This window comes from Chaetodon auriga, chromosome 22 (assembly GCF_051107435.1).
Source record: "Chaetodon auriga isolate fChaAug3 chromosome 22, fChaAug3.hap1, whole genome shotgun sequence".
Classification (NCBI taxonomy): domain Eukaryota; kingdom Metazoa; phylum Chordata; class Actinopteri; order Chaetodontiformes; family Chaetodontidae; genus Chaetodon; species Chaetodon auriga.
This window is the reverse complement of record NC_135095.1, coordinates 2,149,723-2,175,982: the sequence shown is the minus strand read 5'-3', so window position 1 is coordinate 2,175,982 and position 26,260 is coordinate 2,149,723. Positions and strand designations below refer to the sequence as shown.

At 50.7% G+C, this 26,260-nt stretch overlaps 12 non-coding genes across 12 annotated transcripts; all 12 read right to left on the bottom strand.

Moving 5' to 3' along the window:
* Positions 1-10,413: 10,413 nt before the first annotated feature.
* Positions 10,414-10,531, bottom strand: LOC143315564 (U5 spliceosomal RNA). Its single transcript, XR_013076134.1, has one exon. It is a non-coding gene; the product is annotated as a U5 spliceosomal RNA (small nuclear RNA).
* Positions 10,532-16,986: 6,455 nt separating this feature from the next.
* LOC143315445 (U2 spliceosomal RNA) lies at positions 16,987-17,177 on the bottom strand. The gene has a single exon (XR_013076019.1). It is a non-coding gene; the product is annotated as a U2 spliceosomal RNA (small nuclear RNA).
* A 736-nt stretch (positions 17,178-17,913) lies between these two features.
* Positions 17,914-18,078, bottom strand: LOC143315576 (U1 spliceosomal RNA). The gene has a single exon (XR_013076146.1). It is a non-coding gene; the product is annotated as a U1 spliceosomal RNA (small nuclear RNA).
* A 679-nt stretch (positions 18,079-18,757) lies between these two features.
* On the bottom strand, positions 18,758-18,875 carry LOC143315563 (U5 spliceosomal RNA). Its single transcript, XR_013076133.1, has one exon. It is a non-coding gene; the product is annotated as a U5 spliceosomal RNA (small nuclear RNA).
* A 358-nt stretch (positions 18,876-19,233) lies between these two features.
* LOC143315444 (U2 spliceosomal RNA) lies at positions 19,234-19,424 on the bottom strand. The gene has a single exon (XR_013076018.1). It is a non-coding gene; the product is annotated as a U2 spliceosomal RNA (small nuclear RNA).
* A 741-nt stretch (positions 19,425-20,165) lies between these two features.
* On the bottom strand, positions 20,166-20,330 carry LOC143315575 (U1 spliceosomal RNA). Its single transcript, XR_013076145.1, has one exon. It is a non-coding gene; the product is annotated as a U1 spliceosomal RNA (small nuclear RNA).
* A 679-nt stretch (positions 20,331-21,009) lies between these two features.
* LOC143315562 (U5 spliceosomal RNA) lies at positions 21,010-21,127 on the bottom strand. Its single transcript, XR_013076132.1, has one exon. It is a non-coding gene; the product is annotated as a U5 spliceosomal RNA (small nuclear RNA).
* Positions 21,128-21,478: 351 nt separating this feature from the next.
* Positions 21,479-21,669, bottom strand: LOC143315356 (U2 spliceosomal RNA). Its single transcript, XR_013075931.1, has one exon. It is a non-coding gene; the product is annotated as a U2 spliceosomal RNA (small nuclear RNA).
* A 741-nt stretch (positions 21,670-22,410) lies between these two features.
* Positions 22,411-22,575, bottom strand: LOC143315574 (U1 spliceosomal RNA). Its single transcript, XR_013076144.1, has one exon. It is a non-coding gene; the product is annotated as a U1 spliceosomal RNA (small nuclear RNA).
* Positions 22,576-23,254: 679 nt separating this feature from the next.
* LOC143315561 (U5 spliceosomal RNA) lies at positions 23,255-23,372 on the bottom strand. Its single transcript, XR_013076131.1, has one exon. It is a non-coding gene; the product is annotated as a U5 spliceosomal RNA (small nuclear RNA).
* Positions 23,373-23,730: 358 nt separating this feature from the next.
* LOC143315443 (U2 spliceosomal RNA) lies at positions 23,731-23,921 on the bottom strand. The gene has a single exon (XR_013076017.1). It is a non-coding gene; the product is annotated as a U2 spliceosomal RNA (small nuclear RNA).
* Positions 23,922-24,662: 741 nt separating this feature from the next.
* Positions 24,663-24,827, bottom strand: LOC143315573 (U1 spliceosomal RNA). Its single transcript, XR_013076143.1, has one exon. It is a non-coding gene; the product is annotated as a U1 spliceosomal RNA (small nuclear RNA).
* Positions 24,828-26,260: the final 1,433 nt, after the last annotated feature.

Sequence of the window (26,260 nt, the reverse complement as noted above, 5' to 3'; positions counted from 1 at the left end):
CAATAAACAATTGATCACAAAAAAAAAAAAAACAATTGATCACAAAAAAAAATACAGGGTTAATTAAATGGTCAATCGAGTGAGTCAATCGAGTGTCACTCACTCACTCACTCGATCAACCCCCCCCCCAAAAAGGACTCTTAGATTTTTGTGATTGCTACAAATTAATTTTGAAAAATGTTCCTTTCTTGCATTTTTAACTGTCTTGTTGTAGATGGTCAACTGCTCCTGAAAAATTTGAAAATGAACTGTTAATTTGTTTTTCCTCCATTTTATCTCTGCTATTCTGCAGTTTCACTTCAATTTTATCATGTCTCTGTTTCGGCAGGGAAGTTTTGAGATAGTTTTAATCTTTTTAAGTTTTACTGGTGCCACTATGTCAAGTGCTGACTTGAGGCTACTATTAAAAATATCACCAATAAAATCACAAGAAGAAGGTAAAATCTCTGGAGGAATATCACGTAAAATATCAATAAAACTTGCAGCCACTTCATATGTAAGATAGCGTTTCCTTCCAGTATGTTCTGTAATTTCCTGTTGCTTAAAATCATTTACGTTAAAAAAGGCACAGCAATGATCTGATAAGCCCACATCCACAACAGAGGAAACCTGTACTGACAAGTCATGTGTTATGACCAGGTCTAATACATGTTCTCTGTTGTGGGTGGGCTGTGTAACATGTTGGATAAAATTCATGCAGTTAATTAAGTTCAAAAAACCTAAACTGAAAGAGTCTGATTTATTATCCACATGAATGTTAAAATCACCTAAAATAATTATCCTGTTAATATAACAGGATTCTAGCATGGATAATCGAGAGGAGTTCTGAAAATTCTGTGATAAAAGATATGCATCTTTTGGGCGGTCTGTAGATTGTCAAACATAGTGTGGGAGGGCTGCTAAAAAGAAAAGAGTGATATTTAAAAGACATGTATTCACCAAATAAAATGTTCTTAAAACCATGTGCTGCTAAAAGAGTTGTGGCTGTCCCTCCTACTCTTCTACCATTTCTAGTAGAACATGAAAAGTCATAAAGGGGGGGTGAAGCTTCAGTGAGGGTTGCAGCTCCATCAGTACCAAGCCATGCTTCAGTTCAAAACATACCATCAAGATTCTTCTCTAAAAAAGGTCATTTATAAGAAAGGTCTTATTTGAAAGAGATCGCACATTCAAAAGTGCCATGTTCAGTGACCTTTGCGATATTTGGGGAGGAACAGCAGGGGCATCACATATGTTTATACATGTCAAATTATTGAGATTATGGCCAGAGGAAATTTCTTTGTTGTGGGATTTCATGTGTTCTCTGGTGGTAATAATGACAGGGATAGATGAATTGTTGGAGAAGTCTGAGGGTCCCAGTCCTGTAATGCAGCTCTCACTGTTAAAGGTGGAACTAAAATAATAGTGACTTGGACCTGGGGGACATCATTCACTGACGGGCTGGTCAGTAGGTGTGGGTTTATCGAGTAGCCTTATGTTGAGTTTCCAGATGCCTGTGTGGCGGTACGAGGGCTGATACAGTCTTATGGACAAGATCAGAGTATATAAATTTTGGATAGGAAAGCCGACAATGCCACCCTGGGATTTTTCACCCAGGGAATTCTGGATAGTAGAGGTTATAGTAGAGAGGCACACGGGTAAGTTATACAAAGAAGGGCAGGAGGTGTGGTTCAATGTTAGTCAAAAGTTTATGTTTATTAACAAATCACTCACGATAAAAGAAAACAAATTTTAAAAGGAAACTAAGGTGCTAACACCCTACTCCAACGGGGAAGCTTACCGACAGTGCAGGGGAGACTTGGGGGAGGAAGTCCAACTTAAAAAAGGAGCACCCCACTCACACGTGACACCAAACCCGAAAGTGAATTACACCGTAAACCAAACTCCAGGATCAAACCACATACAAGGGACACCGCCACCCGGGACACCACCACCACCGTTGGCTCCCAACAACTAGAAAGGAGAGGGGAGAACACAATTAGTTCACAATGTCATTGGTGTTCTTGGCGTTAAAAGCCACGAAGGGCAAGTACCCCGTAGCAACAAAGGAAAACCAACAACAAACAAACAAACCAAAAAAGGAAACAAAGAACACAAGCCTCTGGCCAGAGATACGAAAACAAATGTACATAAACTGTAATTCGAAATGAAAACTAAATAATAATTAACCAACTGATAGATTCAAAATAACACAATACACTCAAAGAAACAGGCAGAAGTGCCTTATCCTATCTAAGCCCCCCGCCACACGCACTCACCCGTCCACAGACGCACGCAGGCGCTCACGCACCCGCACACACGCACACACACACACACACACACACACACACACACACACAGTCCAGGCTGGGCAACCACCGCTGGGGCCTGATCTTACGAGAGGAGCTGGGCCAGAGTACCAGGGCCCAAACAACCACTCCGAGCTAGTCCCAACACAAAGCGGTGGCAGCGACAGCAAGCTGAGCAAGCAGTGGCGAGCGGAGCAGGCAGTAGCGAGCGAAGCAGAAGCAGGAGCAGCATGCACAAGCTACAGGCAATGAGGGTCGGAGAAGCAGCAGCGTTCCTGCACTTATCTTAGCTTCCAGGTTCGATCCCCTGGTCCAGATCAACGGGCGTTCAGCCAGTGGGGAGAGAGATGAAGAGGCTCTGCACGGCTCTGTGCAAAGAGGAGCGTCTGTGGTGCGCCGGTGATGCCTTAGCACCGCTGGTCTCCTTTCTGTCTAATACTTATGGCCAACAAGGAAGATCGCCACCATCCTCTTAACCACGATGGACCACTGCACGGAGAAGAGAGGAGGAAGTGGAAGGCTGGGAAGCGGAAGGGCCTTCGAGCCAGGAAGTGAGAGAGGATGAGGGAGGGACACCGTCCCCTTTTTATACCCTTGCCCTTTTCACCGGTAGGCTAATGCGCCAAGTGAATACAGAGCAACCGACCCACCTGTATTCAGCCCCCAGCAGCATATCATACTGCTACAATCCACCCCCCCCTTTTCCATCGTCGACCCGACGATGCGCTGGAACAAGGTAACGTTAGTGCCAGGGTCTAAAGAAAGCAGACACAGCATTCGACTGGGCAGGTGGAGGCCTTGCCTGGGCCATTTCCTTGGCAGGCCTGGGAAGATGATGAGGGTTTGAATGATGGCCAGCCGTGGATCGGACTGTCCACCGCATGACCACTTCGTTACTCCCTGAGGGAGGGACTACGAAAGGGGCAGAATGAGTGGAGGGTAGGGGTACTGCCGCCTCAGCAGGAGGGGCTGACGCCGGCTGTGCCATACGTCGCACAGCAGTCACACTGCTCTCTGGAGGGGAGACAGCTGAGGGTGCAGAATGGAACAGAGTCAAAGGTACTGTTGCAGCGGCAGATGGTGCCACTGCAGGTGCCGTTTGGGCTTCTCTTATCACTTGCCCAGCTGGTAGAGCAGGGGTCTCCTTTACCAAGGCCATCAAATCCTCGTCTGAAGATTCATCTTGCGCCACAAGCTGGTCAGGTGGGGTGGAAGGGGAAGCAGGAATGCTGTCTGGAGAAGCAATCCCCACAACGGCCTTAAGCAGTGTTCGGTGCACCCGCTTGACTTTGGTAAGGTCATCTACGGGGGCAACCGTATACACAGGACCTTCGCCAGTGGGGGCCTTAAGTACCCTATGCAGAGTTGGATTCCATTTATCCTGAATCTTACAACAACCTCTCCTGCCAAAATCCCGCAATAGGACCATCTGACCCTCCACGAGGGGCCCAGACCGAACGGTCTGATCATGGCTCCTTTTGCGGCGCTCAGCTGCAGCCTTTAGCCTGTCTCGAACCCCTTCGAAGGCCAGTTGCAACCGAGTCTGGTGCTCTTGCACCCACTCGTTTACGGTCCCACCAACAGGATCCTGTACCCTCCCCAACAAGAAATCAACTGGGAGCCTTGCCTCACGACCAAACATGAGGAAAAAGGGCGACTCCCCAGTCGATTGATGGGGGGTGGTATTATAGGCATACAGTACCTGTGGTAGACAAGAATGCCAATCGCGTTTTCAAGAGGCTGGAAGGGTGCGCAACAGGTTGTGAAGCGTGCGGTTAAACCGCTCGCATTGCCCATTCCCTTCTGGATGGTATGGGGTGGTTCGGGACTTTTCAATCCCATAAAGTCCACAAAGCTGTCGGATGAGTGCGCTTTCAAAATTCCGACCTTGATCGGAATGTATGCGGGCCGGGACACCAAACTTAGAGAACCACTCAGTGACCAGCACCTGGGCCACAGTAGAGGCTCTCTGATCACGAGTGGGAATAGCAAGGGTATATTTGCTGAACACATCAGTCAGAACAAGAACACTCTCCAGCCCATTACAGGTGGGTTCCAGCATGGTGTAATCCATGGCCAACAGTTCGTTAGGCTCTGAGGCTAGCAGATGTCCCATGAAGCTCTGGACCGGTGGCCCTGGATCCTTGGCCACCTGGCACCGCTCACAGGTTTGACACCAGTGCCTCACATCAGAGGTCATCCCGGGCCAATAGCACCGCTGCCTAAGCAGTTCTAAGGTCCTGTCCACACCTTGGTGGCCGTGGTTTTGGTGAACCTCGGTGAGGACCTTGTTCTTCAACGCAGCTGGCAACAGGACCTGGAGAACTGCTTCTCCACCATCTGGGCACAAAACCTGCCGGTAGACCACTCCAGCCCCTTCAGTCAGCCGATCCCACTGTCTGAGGAGAACCAAAGCTAGCGGGGATAGCTGCTTGCGCTCCTCGCGGTCAGGATATCGCTGCTGCCTCCAAAACGCTAGCACCTCCCCAATCACCGAGTCTGCCTGCTGAAGTGTACCAATGTCAGCAGGTAGATGCGGAGGCAAAGCTAAGACAGCAGCCTGATGGGCTTCAAGCCCCCAAGCTTGCAGGGCTTGCTTCAGGGGTGGTGGGAGTGTGGTTCCAGGGGCGACAGCGTCGAGATCCACTGCCACTGGTGGGTGCAGGCGGGACAGGGCATCCGCATTTGCATTGCTCTTACCCGGGCGGTAGCGAACCTCAAAGTCAAAGGCCGCAAGCTGGGCTGCCCAGCGCTGTTCCAGAGCACCGAGTTTGGCAGATGACAAGTGGCTAAGCGGGTTATTGTCTGTAAAGACAATACACCGGTGACCGAGCAGGTACTCACGGAACTTCTCCGTCATGGCCCACTTTAAGGCCAAAAACTCCAGCTTCATGGAGCTGTAATTGGCTGGGTTGCGCTCTGTAGGCCTCAAACCTCGGCTTGCATACGCTATTGGCCGGACCTTCCCATCCTGCTCTTGTGAGAGTACTGCGCCCAAGCCCCCATGACTCGCGTCCACCTCCAGGATGAAGGGGAGGGAAAAGTCAGCGTAGGCAAGCACAGGAGCATTGGTGAGCCTAGATTTTAAGGCCTCAAAGCTGTGCTGGTGTTCTGGGGTCCACTTCTCTGCCACCCGGCCTGCCGACCGCTTGGACTTGGATCCCCCAAGCTCGGCCACAAGGCGGTGTAGAGGGGCAGCCAACTTGGCGAAACCCTCCACGAAGCGGCGATAATAGCTGGCAAAACCGAGAAAGGACCGCAGCTCCAAGATGGTAGTGGGGGGTTGCCAGTTGGCTACCACCTCCACCTTGCCTGGGTCTGTAGAGACACCATTGGCAGAAATGACATGCCCGAGGTAGCTCACCTCTTGCTGGAAGAAGGAGTACTTTGACAGCTTGGCCTTCAGGCCCTCCTGTTGCAACCGCTGCAGCACCACCTCCAGCCGCTCAAGATGTTGTTGAAAGGTGGCGGAGAAGACCACAATGTCGTCCAGATACAAAAGCAAGGACTGACATTGCTGGTCTCCAAAGATCCTCTGCATGAGCCGCTGGAAGGTGCTAGGGGCATTACACAGCCCAAAGGGCATGCGGTTCCACTCAAACAGCCCGAAAGGAGTGCAAAAAGCTGTCTTGGGTCGGTCGGCCTCCGCAACTGGAACCTGATTGTACCCGCTGGCTAAATCCATAGTGGAAAACCAGCGGGCTCCAGTCAGTGCATCCAGCGATTCCTCGATACGAGGAAGAGGGAAGGCGTCCTTCCTGGTCCTGCTGTTAAGTTGCCGGTAGTCGACGCACAAGCGCAGACTGCCGTCTTTCTTCTTAACCAGCACGATTGGCGAAGCGAAAGGGCTGCTGCTTTCCCGGATGACCTGCGCACCGAGCAGCTGGTTGATATGCTCTTTAACCACCTCGTATTCCGATGGGGGAATTCGCCGGTAGCGTTGACGGACGGGGGTGTCATCCAAGAGAGGGATTTCATGAGAAATCAAGTTAGTGCAGCCCAAATCACCGTCGTGAGAAGAGAAGACTGTGGTGTGCTTACGAAGAAGGCCTCGCGCTTCCTCTTGTTCTTCGGCTGACAAAGCCGACAGGTCCACTGCATCCACTGGGTCTGACAGTGGAGGGGCCACAACCTGGGATGCCATAGTGGCTGCATGAGATGGAACCTCCTCAACACCAGGAGGCAAGCTCACCACACGAACCTCACTCAGGGCACCTACCACTGTTCGAGGATAAAGCAGCACATCCGAGGAGCCCACATTCACAATGGGGATGTATGCAGTACCGTTCTCGACTCGAACCAGTGCTGGGGATGCCAACAGTCCAGCAGGAAGTCCCTGATCAGAGGGCTCAAAGAGCACAGTAGTGCCAGAGTACTGTGCTGAACACGTTGCCAGGACCACCTGCATGGTGCCACCAGGAATGCGGCAAGCCTTCCTGCCTCGCACCTTGACCGTACCGGCGGCCTCAGAAGGAGGGTCTTTGGAGGCCTGATGGCACCTCTGCAATGCCTGCACCACGGACTCTGGGGCTCCAGTGACAATGGGTAGATCAAACAAGCCTAGTCCATGTTGTCCGAACAGCACCCTATAACATCTCTGTAGGATGTTCATCCCCAAAACACCAGGTGCATGAGGAGAAGCATCCGCCGGAGGGTCTTTGACCACCAGTACCCCACACCCTGGCAAAAGCCTACCACAAAGCTCTACTTCAAGCTCCAAGTAGCCAAGGTAGGGGATGGGCAGCCCGTTGGCTGCTCGAAGCTGCAGCCAATGGCAGGACCGAAGCTTCTCTTGGCCCCAAGCCTCAAAGTGCTGCCGAAAGAAGCTCTCGGTAATGGTGGACACCATTGACCCGGTGTCCACCAGACAAGGAACCACGACTTGCCCCATGACCACATCCACGTGTGGACAAGCAGCAATTAGCTTAGCTTCATCCCCATCCCCCAAGATAAGTGGTGAGCCGGTGGTTGCTCCCCCCGAACTTTGGCTCTGCAGTTCGGCGGGCGCTAGTTTCCCGGGTGCTGAACTGATTCATGAAGCATGCCCGGCCGAGAAGAAGCGGGTGCTAAAGGTCTAGGGCGGGAAAGTGCACGCCCTGCTTCACACTCCCTGGCAAAATGGCCAGGTTGCTGACACCGCCTGCAAATTACTGGGCCACGGTGGGGAGGATGACTGCGCTGCTGGCTGGCCTGCAGCTGAACCAGGGTTTCTGTGAGCTTGTTAAGCTGTTCCTGTTGGAGCCTTAACATCTCTTTCACCTCCAGCAGCTCACCCGCCTGAGGTGGATTAGCCGCCGGAGGGGCACTCTGAACACTGCACTGTAACCCAAGCAGAGAGGGAACCGAATGACTCCGGCCCCGCGCACCTCCCGGCAACCCCTCTCGCTCCCACCTAATTGCCTCTGCTCTTACCTCGAGCAGGGTGACAGCAGGCTGCCTGCGTACGAGCTGCTTTAGCTCACGGCGAAGGGAACCATCAATAACATTCTCAACGAATTGGTCACGCAGTAGAACATCTGCATTTAGCATGTCACTCGGAGCACGCTGTTTCACAGACGTCATCAGACTCATTAGCGCGAGGGAGAACTCCTGAAGAGTCTCCCCCTCTTGCTGGCGTCGCGAGAAAAAGGCTTCCTGTAAGGCAACGTACGAGTCTGAGCAACCATACAGCTCCCGCAGAACAGAAATAATTGTGACTGGGTCACTTCTCTCTGCACTAGAACGGTATTTTATCTCTTCCCGCGGCTCTCCCTCCAAGTGGTCAAAAAGAAAGAAGGCCTGATCGATTGGGGACAGGTGGCGAGCTCTCATACATGCCTGAACCTCTTCTATCCACTCTTCTAGCCCAAGGCCTGACCTGCCCCTAAAGACTGGGCACTTCCTGTCTCGGGGTACCAAGATCAGCCTCTCTGTTACAGGGGCACTAGAGGTGGAGGGTGCTGGAAGAGGCTCAGTGGGAACGGGAGGTGCAGCACTAGGGCCAGGCACGGCCGCAGCCTGCTCCCGCTGCAACCTATCGTTCTCCGCCCTCAACTGTGCCACCAAGTCCCTCAATTCTTGCAGTTCTCCCTCCATTATCTTTGACTGTTAACAATAACTCTGGACACCAATCTTACCACGATAAGCAGGAAACCCACTGCTGCTTCGCCTCCACTTGATGCCTTCACACACAAATTACAATCAGGGGGAAAGAGCAACTCAGGGAAAAAAAAGAAAACAAAAACAAACAGAAGGACCAAAAAAAAAAAAAAACCACAAAGAACACACACCTCACCCTTACTAAGTATATCCTGCCGACAACGCCAAGTTGTGGCGGTACGAGGGCTGATACAGTCTTATGGACAAGGTCAGAGTATATAAATTTGAATAGGAAAACCGACAACGCCACCCTGGGATTTTTCACCCAGGGAATTCTGGATAGTGGAGAGGCACGCAGGTAAGTTATACAAAGGAGGACGGAGGTGTGGTTCAATGTCAACCAAAGGTTTATTAACAAATCATGCAAAGTAAAAGAAAACAAATTTTAAAAGAAAACTAAGGTGTTAACACTCCACTCCAACGGGGAAGCTTACCGACAGTGCAGGGGAGACCTGGGGGAGGAGGTCCAACTTAAAAGAGGAGCACCCCACTCACACGTGACACCTAACCCAAAAGTGAATTGCACCACAAACTAAACTCCAAAATCACACCACACACGGGACACCGCCACCCGGGACACCACCACCACCGTCGGCTCCCAACAACTAGAAAGGAGAGGGGAGAACACAATTAGTTACAATGTCACAGGTTATTGGCATTAAAAGCCACAAAAGGCAAGCACTGGGTAGCAACAAAGGAAAACCAAAAACAAACAAACAAACCAAAAAAAGGAAACAAAGAACACAAGCCTCTGGCCAGAGAAACTAAAGAACAAATTTACATGAACCTTAATTCGAAATGAAAATTAATTAATAACTAACCAACCAAAAAAAAGTAACACAATGCACTCTAACAGGCAAAAGTGCCTTATCCCATCGGAGCCCCCCCACACACACGCGCACTCACCCGTCCACACACGCACGCACACGCACACTCGCACACCCACACACGCACACACAGTCCAGGCTGGGCAACCACCGCTGGGGCCCGATGTTAGGAGAGGAGCTGGACCGAAGTACCAGGGCCCAAACAACCACTCCAAACTAGTCCCAACACGATGCGGTGGCAGCGATAGCAAGCTGGGCAAGCAGCGGCGAGCGGAGCAGGCAGTAGCGAGCGAAGCGGAAGCAGGAGCAGGAGCAACATGCACGAGAGACAGGCAATAGGGGTCGGCGAAGCAGCAGCGTTCCTGCACTTAGCTTAACATCCCGGATCGATCCCCTGGTCCGGATCAACGGCATTCAGCCCGTGAGGAGAGAGATGCAGAGGCGCTGCACGGCTCGGTGCAAAGAGGAGCGTCTGTGGTGCGCCGGTGATGCCTTAGCGCCGCTGTGAACACAGACCGGTAAGGCGTTTAACACCTGGGCTAGCCAGCTATTGCTAGGCTAAACCTACACTAATGTGTCCGTACCTGGTCTCCTTTCGGTCTAAAACTTACGGCCAGCAAGGAAGATCGCCACCATCCTCTTAACCACGATGGGCCGCTTAAAAAAAAAAAAGAAAACCACACAGCCGAACCATTTAATAGGCTAAGGTGAGCTAAAAATAACCTGCCGGTATGCGGCCGCGTACCTACCTGCACGAAGAAGAGAGGAGGAAGTGGAAGGCTGGGAAGCGGAAGGGCCTTCGAGCCAGGAAGTGAGAGAGGATGAGGGAGGGACACAGTCTACCTTTTATACCTTCGCCCTCTGCACCGATAGGCTAACGCGCCAGGTATAATACAGAGCAGCCGACCCACCGGTATTCAGCCCCAGCAGCATATCATACTGCTACACTATGATGAGGGCCCCCACTACCACAAATCATGCAGCCCTAACTGTTTGCAGACCCAGGCCACCCCCTGGAGCAGCGCGCACACACTGTGGTGCAAGCGTTTGACTTGCATATAAGAAGGGCAGGCACTGAGGCACCTCCTCCCAGGCGCTCCGTGGCTCAGCCCTGAGCGTTTTGTGCGTCCGATGGCACTGTTGATATTCACAAATGAACGAGGCTCAGCCAAGTGGCAGAGCCATCCAAAAATAGGTGCAACTCATTGGTGTTCCTTTCCACGGAAGTCTTTAGTAAAAGGCGAAAGACTTGTGCGATATGAAGAGAAACCTGAGTAAGTACGGCCCTCCCCTGTACGGCAGCCAAGACTGGTGTCGTCCCAGTCACTACACTCATTGTAGGCCTCGCTCTTTGTTGCACTGTCCCGACTGCAACCTCTGGCTGCATTTTTGTCAGGCGTCATCCCGCCTTTGCTCCTTCCCCCTTCCCCCGCAGACACACAGTGATGGGAGAGCAGGAGACTGCCAGGGTTCCCAGTCAACAGCCAACAGGCTGATTTCCTGCAGCTCCGACTTGCGATGCCACGAGCGCCATCCGCTTTGAGCCTCGCCTCTTGATGCGCTGTCAAGACGAGCGACGGCACTCTGGGTGTGGCGACACGAGGACAGATGAGGGCAATTAATAGTGGGTTGGTTAGTGAATATCACTAACCAGGGCAAGCCGGACAACGCCACCTTGGGAGTTTCACCCAAGGAAATACAGCAACAAACCCCAAGTTAAAGGCACTAAGGTTCGTAACAATGAGGCAGAAGATGTGCTTAAAAAAAAGATAAACAACCAATCCTTTATTACAAAATGCACACAAAAGAAACAATAGATGCCACCGGCACACAAGGGATAAGGACGGGGGGACCTTCCAGTGCTGAGGCTTACCGGCAGGGAGACGGGTCCACAAGAGTGTGAGGGATCCAACAGGAGAATTCAGGTCACCCCAGTCACACGTGGCAGCCACACACACATGCAAATACTTTAGTTGGGGGAGCCCAATCCAGGGGACGCACAGCACACACACAAAAAAGAAGGGAACCCACCACCCAGGACACCAGAACCACCACCATCGGCTCTCAGCAACTGCAAGGAAAAAAAGGGAAGTAAAATTAATGGGGTTACACTCACAAAAAGAATAAAACGCAATTCCCCAAATCAAAGTAACAAAAACAATTTGGTTAACAAACTAAATCCAAAGGCAGCGTATCAAATTAACGCCAAGAACTTAAATCCCACAAAAATCAAGAATAAAATAATATAAACAAAAAAATAAATTAACACAATATAACTTGAACAAAAACAATCTAAACTCCAAAAGAACATAAAGCAAAATCAAGGGCAACCCCACTATCCTCACACACACACACACACACACACACACACACACACACACAACGAGCTAAAAATAGTGAAGGCTCTGCAATTCAGTGCCGTAGTTGCAGCGTTGTACGGGGCGAAGCGGGCCGCACCAAGCGCAACACACCATCAGCGCAGCCAACCCCAGTAGCGCGAAGCAACGCCACACGAAGCAGGATGGCGTCAGGCGAAAGAGCGTCGAATCAGACAGCAGGTGAAACAGTGGCAGGCAAAGCAGTAGCAGGCAAAGCAGTAGCAGGCAAAGCGTAGCAGGCAAAACGGTAGCAAGCAAACCGTAACAGGCAAAGCATAGCAGGCAAAACGGTAGCAAGCAAACCGTAACAGGCAAAGCAGCAGCAGCAGGCACAGTAGTGTCGGTCTCTGGCGCTGCTTCGGTTCCGCAGCACCTGTAAAAAAATAAAGTTAAGAATCTCACTGGGGGGGGACACGGACTAACGACAACAATCTGCCATCAGGCTAGTTTACCAATAGGATGTTGTTTAACCACCTGAGCGGATGTGGAAAGCTCGCACACTCCAGCAGCAGGAGGAGGACAGCCAGGCAGTTTGGGAGACTGGCACGACTGGCGCGTAAGTATGGAAGTACACAGTGCTACGAAAGGAGCCAACTCGTGAGATAAAACAGCGAAATTTCTACACCAGTACCGGCAGTTAATGCTACGTTACCTGTGCAGGTGGCAGCGGGGGGGAAGCAGAAACGAGGCGACCAGGAAGTGGACGATCTCAACGCCAAAGAGCAAGAGGGAGTCCGGATGAACCCGGTCCCCTCATATAGGGTGCCCTTGTATGGCGATTGGCCAACATGGCAATGAGAGCAGGGCAGCACACTCATGCGTTAGGGGCGGGGCTGAATATTTCACCCTGCTACAATCTACCCCCCCCAAATGCATCGTCGCCCCGACGATGGATCAGCCAAGACCAAAGGATCTATGCTAGCTCCAGGGTCTAAAGAGTGCGGAAACTGCATTAGACACCGGAGCTGGCAGGTTCACAGTTCCATCTACCCTGCCCCTCGCAGACCTTGGGAGATGGTGCACATTAGAGTGTTGACCAGCTGTTGACCGCGTGCTCCGGCGAGCTGCGACTTCACGGGTGTCAGGGTAATCGACTGGTGGGGCAGCCAACCGTGCAGGTGGGGCATCCTCCACCACTGCCCCTGAAACTGGAGCAGGGCCTGACACCATTGGGACTGGGTCCACTTGTCGAAGCAGCACCCACGGAGTGGTTTGAGTCACTGCAGCTGTTTGGATGGGGGTCGCATGAGAAGTCTCATGCCTCAACACAAGCAAATCTCCCTCGCGAGGTAGTTCATCCTCTGACTGTGGCTGGTCAGGAGAGGGTGGAAGAGGGACAGCAGCACTATCTGGAGCACCGGCCCCAACTACAGCCTTCAACAGTGTGCGGTGGACCTGTTTGACTTTGGCCTGGTCGTCTACAGGGGCAATGGTGTATACAGAGCCTCCCTCTTTTGGTGCTTTTAGGACCTTATACACTACAGAGCCCCACAGATCCTGGATCTTATGACGCCCTTTCAAATTGAGGTCCCGCAACAACACCCATTGGCCCTCCTGCAGTGGGGCATCTCGGACATGCCGGTCGTGGTTATTCTTTCGGCGCTGAGCTGCGACCCTCAGCCTCTCTCGGGCGCCTTCGAAGGCAATGTGTAAGCAGGTCTGGTGCTCCTGAATCCATTCACTGACATCACCACCGACCGAGTCCTGGACTCGACCCAATAAGAAATCCACTGGGAGTCTGGGCTCCTGCCCGAACATCAGGAAGAACGGGGACTCACCAGTTGCCTGGTGGGGGGTGGTGTTGTAGGAGTACAAGAGCTGAGGCAAACAGGAGTGCCAGTCCTGCTTCCGAGAGACAGGCAGGGTACGCAGCAAGTTGTGAAGGGTTCGATTGAACCGTTCGCACTACCCCGTTACCAGCTGGATGGTACGGGGTAGTGCGGGATTTCTCAACGCCATAGAGGCTACAAAGCTGCTGAATCAGACAGCTTTCAAAGTTGCGGCCCTGGTCTGAATGTATACGGGCAGGGACACCAAACTTACAAAACCATTCCGTGACCAAAACCTGAGCCACAGTGGAGGCTCGTTGGTCACGGGTGGGAATGGCCAGCGTGTACTTACTGAAAACGTCAGTCATAACGAGGACGTTTTCAATCCCAGTGTGGGTGGGTTCCAACACCGTGTAGTCCATGGCCACAATTTCGTTAGGCTGAGATGCCAGCAAATGCCCCATGAAGCTTTGAGCCGTGGGCTGGGTGTTTTTGGCAACCTGGCACCTCTCACACGATTGACACCAGTGTGTCACATCAGAGGACGTACCTGGCCAGTAACACCGCTGTCGCAGTAGCTCCAAGGTCCTCTCGACACCTTGGTGGCCATGCCTGTGGTGGACCTCTGTCAGGACCTCTTCTTTCAGGGTAGCAGGCAACAGCAGCTGGAAAACTGCCTCCGCACCATCTGGGCGAATGACCTGCCCATACAAGGCTCCATTCCGCTCAACCAGGCGATCCCATTGGCGGAGGAGGGCCAAAGTTGACTGTGATAGCTGTTTGCGCTCCTCATAGCCTGGGCGCTGCTTCTGTGTCCAGAACGTCAAGACTTCCCGAATTACAGGGTCAGCCTGCTGGAGTGTACCGATGTCGGAAGGGGCACGATGAGGCAAAGCTACCACAGCAGCTTGGGTCGCCTTGGACCTTTGAACCTGCAAGACTTGCTGCAAGGGTTCAGGTAGTGATGTGCCCGGGAGCAGGATTTCCATGTCTTGTGCACCAGGGGGATTCTGACGACACAAAGCATCAGCATTCCGGTTAGCCTTTCCTGAGCGGTACTTGACTTCAAAGTCAAATGCGGAAAGCTGGGCTGCCCAACGCTGTTCTGTGGCACCAAGCTTGGCAGATGACAGGTGGCTAAGGGGATTGTTGTCTGTAGAGCCCAAAAGGCATGCGATTCCACTCAAAGAGGCCGAATGGAGTGCAGAATGCTGTTTTAGGCCGGTCTGCCTCAGCAACTGGGACTTGGTTGTACCCGCTGGCAAGATCCATGGTGGAAAACCAGCGGGCACCTGTCAAGGCATCAAGAGACTCCTCAATGCGAGGGAGAGGAAACGCGTCCTTTCGGGTCTTATTGTTCAGCGGCCTATAGTCAACGCACATCCGGAGACTGCCGTCTTTCTTTTTAACAAGTACGATGGGGGACGCGTAGGGGCTGCTGCTCTCTCTGATTACCTGGGCCTCCAGCAAGTTATTAATATGCTCTTTCACCACCTCATAATCAGAGGGCGGAATGCGCCTGTAACGCTGGCGGACAGGAACATCGTCCACCAGAGGGATGTCGTGGGCAATCAAGTTGGTGCAGCCAAGGTCCCCATCATGAGCAGAAAAGACCGGTGCATACCTTGTGAGGAGGGACCTCACCTTACTCTGCTCCCCAGCAGGCACGGAGGACAAATCCATGGCTGCTATCTGCTCTGGGACAGAAGCAGAAACAGACTGGGAGGCCACTGTGGCCACGCTAGATGGCACTTCTGTGACCCCAGCAGGCATGCTCACGACGCTTACCTCATCCAGACTGCCCACAACAGTACGTGGATAGAGCAACACGTCTGTGGAACCTACATTCACAATAGGAATGTAGGCAGTGCCCCTTTCCACCCGAACCAAAGCAGGAGAGGCAAGCAGTCCAGCTGGAAGGCCAGAGTCCAAGGGCTCAAACAGCGTGGTGGTACCAGAGTACTGTTTGGAGCAGGTGGCCGTAACAATCTTCATTGTGCCACCGGGGATCCGGCATGCCCTCCTGCCACGCACCCTGACCTTACCTAAGACAGGCTGGGTGGCCTGCACAGTGGCTTGGTGGCACTTCTGCAGTGCCTGCAGAACTGACTCTGGCGCCTCAGATACTGAGGGCAGATCAAACAAGGCCAGGCCGTGCTGCCCGAAGAGCTCTCGATAGCATCTGCGGATTACATTCATCCCTAAAACACCAGGGACCTGAGCAGACACACCACCAGGAGGATCCTTGACCACTATACCAGTTCTACCCCTGAACATAGGACATCGCCTATCTCTGGGCACAAACACGAGTCTCTCTGCTAAAGGGGCACTAGCAATGGAAGGAGCAGTCGGGGGCACCGCAGAAGTAGATGGCACGGCACGAGGAGCAGATATGGCTGCAGCCTGTTCCTGCCGCAGCCTCTCATTATCTGCTCTCAACTGGGCAACTAAATCCCTCAACTCTTGCAACTCTCCCTCCATAGCTACACCTTGACCAAATAAAGTGGAGACTTAGCACGCTGCTTGGGTTGAGTACACTCACCGGCCAGACTTCCTCCACAGGAGCCAACTGCTGCTTTGCCTCGGCTTGATATAAGAAAAAAAACAAAAACAAAAACAACAACAACAACGACAACAAAACACTCACACACCTGGAACTGCTTTTACCTGAAATCACAAGATTATGTATGAAAGACAAAGAAAGAAAAACAAACGACAAGAAACGCACGTCTCTGCTCTCAAAGTTATCCTGCCGACAACGCCAGATTGTGGCGACACGAGGACAGATGAGGGCAATTAATAGTGGGTTGGTTAGTGAATATCACTAACCAGGGCAAGCTGGACAACGCCACCTTGGGAGTTTCACCCAAGGAAATACAGCAACAAACCCCAAGTTAAAGGCACTAAGGTTCGTAACAATGAGGCAGAAGATGTGCTTAAAAAAAAGATAAACAACCAATCCTTTATTACAAAATGCACACAAAAGAAACAATAGATGCCACCGGCACACAAGGGATAAGGACGGGGGGACCTTCCAGTGCTGAGGCTTACCGGCAGGGAGACGGGTCCACAAGAGTGTGAGGGATCCAACAGGAGAATTCGGACTAACGACAACAATCTGCCATCAGGCTAGCTTACCAATAGGATGTTGTTTAACCACCTGAGCGGATGTGGAAAGCTCGCAGACTCCAGCAGCAGGAGGAGGACAGCAAGACAGTTTTGGAGACTGGCACGACTGGCGCGTAAGTATGGAAGTACACAGTGCTACGAAAGGAGCCAACTCGTGAGATAAAACAGCGAAATTTCTACACCAGTACCGGCAGTTAATGCTACGTTACCTGGGCAGGTGGCAGCGGGGGGGAAGCGGAAGCGAGGCGACCAGGAAGTGGACGATCTCAACGCCAAAGAGCAAGAGGGAGTCCGGATGAACCCGGTCCCCTCATATAGGGTGCCCTTGTATGGCGATTGGCCAACGTGGCAATAAGAGCAGGGCAGCACACTCATGCGTTAGGGGCGGGGCTGAATATTTCACCCTGCTACACTGGGTCTGCGTCCAGATTTGCTTTTGCTCTTGCACAAGGCTGAAGGAAGGTGCACCGTTCCCGGCGGCACTGCAATACCGGGTCGATGCATGGAGTGAACGGAGCAAGCCCCTTTTTCAGCTCCCGGCGCTAAAAATCCATTTAATATGTTGTCCCCGTATAGAGGACATATCAGATATTAAACTGATAAGAACAGATACTACACTTGATCTTAGCCAAAAGGCCGAGAAGCGATGAGGTTCAAACGTTTGCTGGCCCAGGCCACCCCCTGGAACAGTGCGCACACGCCGTGGTGCAAGCGTTTGACTTGCGCATAAGAAGGGCAGGAGCTTAGCACCTCCTCCCAGGCGCTCCCTGGCTCAGCCCTGAGCGTTTGGTGTGTGTTTGTGTGACCGAGGGCGCTGTTGATATTCACAAATGCACGAGGCTCAGCCCAGTGGCAGAGCCATCAAAAAAGAAGTGCAACTCGTTGCTGTTCCCTTCCACGGAAGACAATTTCAATTTTTCAACATTTTGACGCTCATTAAGTACATTACAGGGGTAACATCAAAGTACACAAATTACTTAGACGTGATGACATGGAAGTTTCAGCTATCCCATTTAAATACCATTGCAATCTTTCCATAATTGTTACTTCAGCTAAAACAGGTCATACATTATCAAACAAAGGCGTGTTTGGAACTCTCCCCTGCAAAAGCTTTCTTTTCTTTTCTTTTCTTTTCATTAGTTGACTTATCTTTTAGAATATAATCATTAAAAATGTTCAACATAGATTTCATAACAATTTCTTGTGGGACACAAAACTTTCTCTAACTGGCATCCTGCAAAGCTGACTAACTCATCACAGTAAGGTGCCATCACTCTTTTGGCTGTTACTGAAAAGCAACCACAGGGCTGCAACAACATATCATTCTAAAAGCTGATGAATTTAAGTTGCTGATGACCACTTTGCTTATCTTCAACACTATGATGAGGGGAGAGCGCGTACGCAGTCCCCCACTACCACAAATTATGCAGTCGAGATTCCCACATGTGGGGAATTCGCACGGGTCAGCACATCCCTCAGTGCAATGGATGCGCCTCGCCATGGGTGAACCACCTTGTTGATCATGGTATCTCCCCTGCCAGGTAAGTATGAATTGAAGGTGCCACTGACAGGCGGCTAAGTCCTGGACACGGCAACCTATGTGACGGTACGGACAAGGCAGAATCTCACAGTCAGGTGCCCTTAGCATTAGCTGACCTTCACTGGTTGTTGCTGAGAATCACATTGACTCAAAAGATGTTGACTGGCGTCCTGCAAAGCTGACTAACTTACATCACAGTCAGGTGCCCTGACTCTTTTGTCTGTTTCTGAAAGGTTCAAAACACTTCCGTCATTTGACTAAGACGCGTGGTACGCCCACTTTGGACGTCAATTTGTTTCCGTTTTTTCCATGAGAAACATAACAAACAGTGACCTGGCATGCAGTCTCCGTCTCTGGCAAAGCAAACACAGGGCTGCAACAACACGTCAGTCTAAAAGCTGATGAATTCAGGTCACAGTCAATGACCACTTTGCTTATCTTCAACACTATGATGAGAGGAGAGCGCGTACGCAGTCCCCCACTATCACAAATCATGCAGCCCTAACGGTTTGCAGGCCCAGGCGACCCCCTGGAGCAGCGCGCACACGGCGTGGTGCAAGCGTTTGACTTGCGCGTAAGAAGGGCAGGCGCTGAGGCACCTCCTCCCAGGCGCTCCGTGGCTCAGCCCTGAGCGTTTTGTGCGTGTGTTTGTGTGACCGAGGGCGCTGTTGATATTCACAAATGAACGAGGCTCAGCCAAGTGGCAGAGCCATCCAAAAATAGGTGCAACTCATTGGTGTTCCTTTCCACGGAAGTCTTTAGTAAAAGGCGAAAGACTTGTGCGATATGAAGAGAAACCTGAGTAAGTACGGCCCTCCCCTGTACGGCAGCCAAGACTGGTGTCGTCCCAGTCACTACACTCATGGTAGGCCTCGCTCTTTGTTGCACTGTCCCGACTGCAAGCTCTGGCTGCATTTTTGTCAGGCGTCATCCCGCCTTTGCTCCTTCCCCCTTCCCCCTTCCCCCGCAGACACACAGTGATGGGAGAGCAGGAGACTGCCAGGGTTCCCAGTCAACAGCCAACAGGCTGAATTCCTGCAGCTCCGACTTGCGATGCCACGAGCGCCATCCGCTTTGAGCCTCGCCTCTTGATGCGCTGTCAAGACGAGCGACGGCCCTCTCGGCCTGCGTCCAGATTTGCTTTTGCTCTTGCACAAGGCTGAAGGAAGGTGCACCGTTCCCGGCGGCACTGCAATACCGGGTCGATGCATGGAGTGAACGGAGCAAGCCCCTTTTTCAGCTCCCGGCGCTAAAAATCCATTTAATATGTTGTCCCCGTATAGAGGACATATCAGATATTAAACTGATAAGAACAGATACTACACTTGATCTTAGCCAAAAGGCCGAGAAGCGATGAGGTTCAACCGTTTGCTGGCCCAGGCCACCCCCTGGAACAGTGCGCACACGCCGTGGTGCAAGCGCTTGACTTGCGCATAAGAAGGGCAGGAGCTTAGCACCTCCTCCCAGGCGCTCCCTGGCTCAGCCCTGAGCGTTTGGTGTGTGTTTGTGTGACCGAGGGCGCTGTTGATATTCACAAATGCACGAGGCTCAGCCCAGTGGCAGAGCCATCAAAAAAGAAGTGCAACTCGTTGCTGTTCCCTTCCACGGAAGACAATTTCAATTTTTCAACATTTTGACGCTCATTAAGTCCATTACAGGGGTAACATCAAAGTACACAAATTACTTAGACGTGATGACATGGAAGTTTCAGCTATCCCATTTAAATACCATTGCAATCTTTCCATAATTGTTACTTCAGCTAAAACAGGTCATACATTATCAAACAAAGGCGTGTTTGGAACTCTCCCCTGCAAAAGCTTTCTTTTCTTTTCTTTTCTTTTCTTTTCATTAGTTGACTTATCTTTTAGAATATAATCATTAAAAATGTTCAACATAGATTTCATAACAATTTCTTGTGGGACACAAAACTTTCTCTAACTGGCATCCTGCAAAGCTGACTAACTCATCACAGTAAGGTGCCATCACTCTTTTGGCTGTTACTGAAAAGCAACCACAGGGCTGCAACAACATATCATTCTAAAAGCTGATGAATTTAAGTTGCTGATGACCACTTTGCTTATCTTCAACACTATGATGAGGGGAGAGCGCGTACGCAGTCCCCCACTACCACAAATTATGCAGTCGAGATTCCCACATGTGGGGAATTCGCACGGGTCAGCACATCCCTCAGTGCAATGGATGCGCCTCGCCATGGGTGAACCACCTTGTTGATCATGGTATCTCCCCTGCCAGGTAAGTATGAATTGAAGGTGCCACTGACAGGCGGCTAAGTCCTGGACACGGCAACCTATGTGACGGTACGGACAAGGCAGAATCTCACAGTCAGGTGCCCTTAGCATTAGCTGACCTTCACTGGTTGTTGCTGAGAATCACATTGACTCAAAAGATGTTGACTGGCGTCCTGCAAAGCTGACTAACTTACATCACAGTCAGGTGCACTGACTCTTTTGTCTGTTTCTGAAAGGTTCAAAACACTTCCGTCATTTGACTAAGACGCGTGGTACGCCCACTTTGGACGTCAATTTGTTTCCGTTTTTTCCATGAGAAACATAACAAACAGTGACCTGGCATGCAGTCTCCGTCTCTGGCAAAGCAAACACAGGGCTGCAACAACACGTCAGTCTAAAAGCTGATGAATTCAGGTCACAGTCAATGACCACTTTGCTTATCTTCAACACTATGATGAGAGGAGAGCGCGTACGCAGTCCCCCACTATCACAAATCATGCAGCCCTAACGGTTTGCAGGCCCAGGCGACCCCCTGGAGCAGCGCGCACACGGCGTGGTGCAAGCGTTTGACTTGCGCGTAAGAAGGGCAGGCGCTGAGGCACCTCCTCCCAGGCGCTCCGTGGCTCAGCCCTGAGCGCTTTGTGCGTGTGTTTGTGTGACCGAGGGCGCTGTTGATATTCACAAATGAACGAGGCTCAGCCAAGTGGCAGAGCCATCCAAAAATAGGTGCAACTCATTGGTGTTCCTTTCCACGGAAGTCTTTAGTAAAAGGCGAAAGACTTGTGCGATATGAAGAGAAACCTGAGTAAGTACGGCCCTCCCCTGTACGGCAGCCAAGACTGGTGTCGTCCCAGTCACTACACTCATGGTAGGCCTCGCTCTTTGTTGCACTGTCCCGACTGCAAGCTCTGGCTGCATTTTTGTCAGGCGTCATCCCGCCTTTGCTCCTTCCCCCTTCCCCCGCAGACACACAGTGATGGGAGAGCAGGAGACTGCCAGGGTTCCCAGTCAACAGCCAACAGGCTGAATTCCTGCAGCTCCGACTTGCGATGCCACGAGCGCCATCCGCTTTGAGCCTCGCCTCTTGATGCGCTGTCAAGACGAGCGACGGCCCTCTCGGCCTGCGTCCAGATTTGCTTTTGCTCTTGCACAAGGCTGAAGGAAGGTGCACCGTTCCCGGTGGCACTGCAATACCGGGTCGATGCATGGAGTGAACGGAGCAAGCCCCTTTTTCAGCTCCCGGCGCTAAAAATCCATTTAATATGTTGTCCCCGTATAGAGGACATATCAGATATTAAACTGATAAGAACAGATACTACACTTGATCTTAGCCAAAAGGCCGAGAAGCGATGAGGTTCAACCGTTTGCTGGCCCAGGCCACCCCCTGGAACAGTGCGCACACGCCGTGGTGCAAGCGCTTGACTTGCGCATAAGAAGGGCAGGAGCTTAGCACCTCCTCCCAGGCGCTCCCTGGCTCAGCCCTGAGCGTTTGGTGTGTGTTTGTGTGACCGAGGGCGCTGTTGATATTCACAAATGCACGAGGCTCAGCCCAGTGGCAGAGCCATCAAAAAAGAAGTGCAACTCGTTGCTGTTCCCTTCCACGGAAGACAATTTCAATTTTTCAACATTTTGACGCTCATTAAGTCCATTACAGGGGTAACATCAAAGTACACAAATTACTTAGACGTGATGACATGGAAGTTTCAGCTATCCCATTTAAATACCATTGCAATCTTTCCATAATTGTTACTTCAGCTAAAACAGGTCATACATTATCAAACAAAGGCGTGTTTGGAACTCTCCCCTGCAAAAGCTTTCTTTTCTTTTCTTTTCTTTTCTTTTCATTAGTTGACTTATCTTTTAGAATATAATCATTAAAAATGTTCAACATAGATTTCATAACAATTTCTTGTGGGACACAAAACTTTCTCTAACTGGCATCCTGCAAAGCTGACTAACTCATCACAGTAAGGTGCCATCACTCTTTTGGCTGTTACTGAAAAGCAACCACAGGGCTGCAACAACATATCATTCTAAAAGCTGATGAATTTAAGTTGCTGATGACCACTTTGCTTATCTTCAACACTATGATGAGGGGAGAGCGCGTACGCAGTCCCCCACTACCACAAATTATGCAGTCGAGATTCCCACATGTGGGGAATTCGCACGGGTCAGCACATCCCTCAGTGCAATGGATGCGCCTCGCCATGGGTGAACCACCTTGTTGATCATGGTATCTCCCCTGCCAGGTAAGTATGAATTGAAGGTGCCACTGACAGGCGGCTAAGTCCTGGACACGGCAACCTATGTGACGGTACGGACAAGGCAGAATCTCACAGTCAGGTGCCCTTAGCATTAGCTGACCTTCACTGGTTGTTGCTGAGAATCACATTGACTCAAAAGATGTTGACTGGCGTCCTGCAAAGCTGACTAACTTACATCACAGTCAGGTGCCCTGACTCTTTTGTCTGTTTCTGAAAGGTTCAAAACACTTCCGTCATTTGACTAAGACGCGTGGTACGCCCACTTTGGACGTCAATTTGTTTCCGTTTTTTCCATGAGAAACATAACAAACAGTGACCTGGCATGCAGTCTCCGTCTCTGGCAAAGCAAACACAGGGCTGCAACAACACGTCAGTCTAAAAGCTGATGAATTCAGGTCACAGTCAATGACCACTTTGCTTATCTTCAACACTATGATGAGAGGAGAGCGCGTACGCAGTCCCCCACTATCACAAATCATGCAGCCCTAACGGTTTGCAGGCCCAGGCGACCCCCTGGAGCAGCGCGCACACGGCGTGGTGCAAGCGTTTGACTTGCGCGTAAGAAGGGCAGGCGCTGAGGCACCTCCTCCCAGGCGCTCCGTGGCTCAGCCCTGAGCGCTTTGTGCGTGTGTTTGTGTGACCGAGGGCGCTGTTGATATTCACAAATGAACGAGGCTCAGCCAAGTGGCAGAGCCATCCAAAAATAGGTGCAACTCATTGGTGTTCCTTTCCACGGAAGTCTTTAGTAAAAGGCGAAAGACTTGTGCGATATGAAGAGAAACCTGAGTAAGTACGGCCCTCCCCTGTACGGCAGCCAAGACTGGTGTCGTCCCAGTCACTACACTCATGGTAGGCCTCGCTCTTTGTTGCACTGTCCCGACTGCAAGCTCTGGCTGCATTTTTGTCAGGCGTCATCCCGCCTTTGCTCCTTCCCCCTTCCCCCTTCCCCCGCAGACACACAGTGATGGGAGAGCAGGAGACTGCCAGGGTTCCCAGTCAACAGCCAACAGGCTGAATTCCTGCCGCTCCGACTTGCGATGCCACGAGCGCCATCCGCTTTGAGCCTCGCCTCTTGATGCGCTGTCAAGACGAGCGACGGCCCTCTCGGCCTGCGTCCAGATTTGCTTTTGCTCTTGCACAAGGCTGAAGGAAGGTGCACCGTTCCCGGCGGCACTGCAATACCGGGTCGATGCATGGAGTGAACGGAGCAAGCCCCTTTTTCAGCTCCCGGCGCTAAAAATCCATTTAATATGTTGTCCCCGTATAGAGGACATATCAGATATTAAACTGATAAGAACAGATACTACACTTGATCTTAGCCAAAAGGCCGAGAAGCGATGAGGTTCAACCGTTTGCTGGCCCAGGCCACCCCCTGGAACAGTGCGCACACGCCGTGGTGCAAGCGCTTGACTTGCGCATAAGAAGGGCAGGAGCTTAGCACCTCCTCCCAGGCGCTCCCTGGCTCAGCCCTGAGCGTTTGGTGTGTGTTTGTGTGACCGAGGGCGCTGTTGATATTCACAAATGCACGAGGCTCAGCCCAGTGGCAGAGCCATCAAAAAAGAAGTGCAACTCGTTGCTGTTCCCTTCCACGGAAGACAATTTCAATTTTTCAACATTTTGACGCTCATTAAGTCCATTACAGGGGTAACATCAAAGTACACAAATTACTTAGACGTGATGACATGGAAGTTTCAGCTATCCCATTTAAATACCATTGCAATCTTTCCATAATTGTTACTTCAGCTAAAACAGGTCATACATTATCAAACAAAGGCGTGTTTGGAACTCTCCCCTGCAAAAGCTTTCTTTTCTTTTCTTTTCTTTTCTTTTCATTAGTTGACTTATCTTTTAGAATATAATCATTAAAAATGTTCAACATAGATTTCATAACAATTTCTTGTGGGACACAAAACTTTCTCTAACTGGCATCCTGCAAAGCTGACTAACTCATCACAGTAAGGTGCCATCACTCTTTTGGCTGTTACTGAAAAGCAACCACAGGGCTGCAACAACATATCATTCTAAAAGCTGATGAATTTAAGTTGCTGATGACCACTTTGCTTATCTTCAACACTATGATGAGGGGAGAGCGCGTACGCAGTCCCCCACTACCACAAATTATGCAGTCGAGATTCCCACATGTGGGGAATTCGCACGGGTCAGCACATCCCTCAGTGCAATGGATGCGCCTCGCCATGGGTGAACCACCTTGTTGATCATGGTATCTCCCCTGCCAGGTAAGTATGAATTGAAGGTGCCACTGACAGGCGGCTAAGTCCTGGACACGGCAACTGTAGTATAATTTTTTCTCAACAAGACATGTGAAGATATGTGAGAATTGAGTCAAACACTGTAACCAATGGTAGTTTGTAGCAGAAGTGTGATAGTGGAGAAATAGAAAGGCACACAGAGGAGTCAGGAGGGTGATACTATGCAAGGCTGACATTGCGCAGCTAACACTGCGCAGCAGAAGTCAGATATCAAGAGATCATATGAGCCTATATCTGCATCATGAGCCTTTGGTACTTTCCGGTACTTTCCATGATTCTGCAGGTGTCTCTGCAGCCGGTGTTGGCCGGTTCTAACCGGTTTTGACCAGTACTAACTGTGACCTTGTATAACCCTGTGTGTCCTCATATAACCTTACTGTATTCAAGCTATACTACGTATTTACCATGAAAGACAATAATGATTACCAATCATACTGTGATGATGATTATCAAGCATACTGTGATCAATGAATGCTGATTTTTGATGATTATTATGATTATACATATTTTTAAAAAAGAGAATGCACGACAAGCAAAAGTTAATGGTGTAATTGTAAGAAGTAAATACTTTTTAAAAAAATAGAACCCAAGACGACCAGAAGTTAATGGTGTAATTTGGAAGAATAGAAAATAAAATAAAAAGGAAGCATCCTTAAGATGCACCTTTGATGTATCAATACAGATTTGGAAAAGATAGGGAAATTCCGGGCAGGAAAGCTGCCAAAAGATAACGTAATGGTGTATAAAAATAGAAGAATCAGAAAAAAGAAGAAGATACCCCAAGGGCGGGGGTGACCTTGAACAAACTGTATAAAAGACAGACACAGACCCTTGTAAGTCGGAGAGACTTGGAGAACTTCATGAGAGTTACACCTTGTGTGTCTCTGAGTGTTTCCCCTTTGTTGTCGACAATAAAGTTGCTTCTCGGACTTCGACTCCTGCCGCCTTTTTGAGCATTTTTCTCGGACAGCTGAATTTGATTTACAACACAACCTATGTGACGGTACGGACAAGGCAGAATCTCACAGTCAGGTGCCCTTAGCATTAGCTGACCTTCACTGGTTGTTGCTGAGAATCACATTGACTCAAAAGATGTTGACTGGCGTCCTGCAAAGCTGACTAACTTACATCACAGTCAGGTGCCCTGACTCTTTTGTCTGTTTCTGAAAGGTTCAAAACACTTCCGTCATTTGACTAAGACGCGTGGTACGCCCACTTTGGACGTCAATTTGTTTCCGTTTTTTCCATGAGAAACATAACAAACAGTGACCTGGCATGCAGTCTCCGTCTCTGGCAAAGCAAACACAGGGCTGCAACAACACGTCAGTCTAAAAGCTGATGAATTCAGGTCACAGTCAATGACCACTTTGCTTATCTTCAACACTATGATGAGAGGAGAGCGCGTACG